Source organism: Dioscorea cayenensis, chromosome 19 (genome assembly GCF_009730915.1).
Source record: "Dioscorea cayenensis subsp. rotundata cultivar TDr96_F1 chromosome 19, TDr96_F1_v2_PseudoChromosome.rev07_lg8_w22 25.fasta, whole genome shotgun sequence".
Taxonomy (NCBI): domain Eukaryota; kingdom Viridiplantae; phylum Streptophyta; class Magnoliopsida; order Dioscoreales; family Dioscoreaceae; genus Dioscorea; species Dioscorea cayenensis.
In genome coordinates, this window is record NC_052489.1 from 4,368,947 (window position 1) to 4,372,641 (window position 3,695).

A 3,695-nucleotide genomic window follows, 5' to 3' on the forward strand; every position below is an offset into this window, starting at 1 on the left:
TCGTATCATTTGTTCTTTCTCCTGCACAACATGGACAACTTAATGGAGATCTATAGTGTGAAACCGAATGTTGATAAGCAGCAAATTCGTATGGGAGCAGAATATTTTGAGGCAAAGGCTTACCACCATGCAACCAGTACATAACTGCACTTATGCAGCGGTTACCTTGCAGCGGTTATAAAACTGCTACAATAGTATATTTATTGCAGCGGTTTTGTAGCGCTTTCATACCGTTACAAGTAATTTTCTAAGTAAGTATTACATTTGGCTCAATCTGTTGCAAACACCGCTGCATATTAGGATATATATGCAGCGGTTCTACAATCGCTGCAAATGTTAAAAACAGCAGCGGTTTATAACCGTTGCATATTCATTGAATTGCAACGGTTTTTAAAAACCGCTGCTTATGGGTTATGATATGCAGCGGTTTTCTTGTAACCGATGCGTATGTGCTATAAATAGGCATGTATGTGTTGTGATATGCAGCGGTTTTGAACCGCTGCTTTTTGGGAGAAGCACACTCATCCACATTCGAATAACCAATCTCAAAGCACATTTATCATTTCTTTTTTTATGGATGTATATATAAATTATTTGTGGGATAATATTATCAGTGATTCCAAAGAACTTTCCACCACATATTTCTTAATCACATGGCAAGAATTTTTCCTATAAAATTGAGGTTGTTTAAGCAAAATAAAGACCTAAAGTCAAATCTGAAAATTGCCACTCTAATTTATTTAATAATTTTTTTATTTATATTTGTTTTAGCAAATTCTTGTAGTTCATTAACAGTTGTTTGCAAGCAAAAACTCAAAAACAAAGATAAAAAAGTATCAATATAAATAGATTTAAAATTTTTATTTATAATTAAAAAAATGAATGATAGATTAATCTTAACCAAAGTGCACTATTTTTGAAATAGGTTATTGGATATGATAAAAACAAGATTTAAAAAAAATTAGTAGAAAGAAGATATGTAATTATCTAATACTTTAATTTCTTATTTTAAATTTTAAAAAATTAATTAATTATTGGGAGGCCTCCAATAAAGCGAAGGCTTACAGGTCCCCTTGTGACTAAATAAATCATTAAATTTTTTAATATCTATACTTTGGAATAACAAAATTTAACATAATTTAAATCTAAATTATGTTATGAAAAAGCCCCAATAAATTCCTAATAAAAAACATCTCCACAATTTGAAATATTTTAGCAATATTTTTTTGACAAATCTCATAACTCATTGGCTAATAATAATAATAATAATAATAATAATAATAATAATAATAATAATAATAATAATAATAATAATAATAATATAATACTAATAGTTATTATATTTCCAAGAGGCAAGATTGGTGATATAATGACAATTAAGAAAATTGAGACAAGCTGTTGCGGAAACACAGGGGATCACCATCGCTAGCTTATCATATTGCCCACTCTCTATAACAATTCAACTAAATAATTAAAAATGTATTTGACTTTGCTTGATATTGAAATAATAACTAACACTATGCACGCCTACACATCATGCTGAAACTATTCCAATATAGCAAACACATCCTTTTGCATCAATTCACAAATCACAGTTTTATCAATGATTTTTAGTAGTCCATTTGATTTAAATTTTCTTTTTAGAGGGATTTTTTTTATGCTCTAAAAAAACTAAGAAATAAATAACAAACAACATTTTGGTTTCAAAGCTTCAGAGAATTTTCCTTATGCTAAGTTAATTTCTTTTTCCTTTTTTTTTAAATTTAAAATATTTTTTTATTCAGTTTTACACTAATATATATATATATATATAATTATAAACTTGGTAAAAATAACAAGATAAAAACAAAGAAATAAGATTTCCTATGCCTTCCCTTTCCTCGATCATCTCGCAGTAGCTGAGGAGAAACCAAGGCTCAGAGACCAGCCCATCACCTTCTCAAATCTCCGATCAACGATCTCCTCTAATCGCTGGTCTCTCTCTCTCTCTCTCTCTCTCTCTCTCTCTCTCTTGGCGCTTTTCTTCTCTCTCACTCGACCTCGCGTTGATTCATGCCCTCTTCTCACCCTCGCAGGTAAAGGATCTATCGGTTATTTTTTTTTTCTAGATTTGCCATTGAATCGATAGTTTTGTGAGAAACCCTAAGTTTTGTCCTTGATTTGCTTTATTTGATTGGGGATCTTTGGGAATTGATGTAATGTGTGCAGGTTCTTATTGTTGATTATGCCTTTGTATTCCGCTTGTTGAGGTTGTGACCATCAAGATAGTTGATTCTCAGAGGAATAATAGTGATTTGGTGAGTGTGTTTTCGGGTTTGATATCTTTGTTGATTCTCTTGCCCTTTTGATCTGCTGCTTTTTGATCTAAAAAATTGAGAAGCTTAGTATCAAGCTTTTATGTTCTTCTTAAACATTGATTCACTCTGACTCTTGTTCTGTGCATCATGGTTTATATTCACAAGCTTTAAATTTGAGAAGCTTAGTATTTGATGCTTCTTTGTTGTTTTAACTTTGAATACAGTTGGCATAACTTTCCTTCCTTATTTTCTTTGTCCTTTTCTGATAGTTTTCATTTTAAGCATCGTTTTCAGGTATTTGGCAACAGACATAATTGAGTTGTTTTGTAAAAATGTCATGATTTCACATTATCAATACTTTTCCATTAATTTGTTTCTTTGCCTATGAAATGTTGTGATAGTTGGTAGTGAAATTGAAACATTAGAAACTGGGGATGTGCGTTTCAATATATCTGAAGCATGAAACTAAAAAATAAAGCACTTATTTTTCACACTAGTCCATAACTTGTCTAATATTATTTGCAGCCCCGTATGGGTGACCCATAGGTGAAGGTAAAACCTTACAGGGACTTCCTCATAATTTTCATACATAAACCAAAGAAGGATTTAACCAATAAACTCTTTAATCAAATATTATTTGAGCTTATAGATCTGCCAGAAACACTCACATGATGCATCATCAACCAAAGATAATCGCCATCGAAGTACATGTAACGATCGTTAACTTGTTAGTACTCTAATATATAGCAATTTCGAGCAGCCGATGAACCGCAACACTTCTGCTACCATACATTAATATTACATGATGAACTAAGTCAGAAAAATTAAAAATGAAATGTACAACAAATGCTATTCATAGTTTCCTCAGCAAACAAAACTCCAAATACATTTTTTTGAACTTTTCACTGTGCAATAAGGACTTCCTTGATCTTGGATCACTAATTCACCTCTGATATTGGTCACTACATATTCATACAATGGAACAAGTCAAGGAGAAAGCCATTTGAATCCTTCTAATTAAGTTGGTTTGAAATGCATGCATGCTTTTACTATGATTTTACATATCAACAAGCTTTATGCATTTGCTTATCTTAAATTGACCCAGACAATGTTAATATCTTGATCTAATCCTTTTTGTGACTTTGAAAGAGTTTGGTTTTCTTGAATTAATGTCAATCTATATATATGAATTTTATGTCAAGATATATATTTGAATCAATTTCTTGAATTAATCCTTTTTATTTAGTTTCATAATACCTTTTGATTATAATGAAATATTTAAATTTCTATAATATGAGTGAAATGACAAAAATATACAAGTTAATTGGGATATATGTTGAGTTTCATTAGAAGGCATGTTAAATTTTAATGGTGCAAATGAGTTATATCCTAATTAAG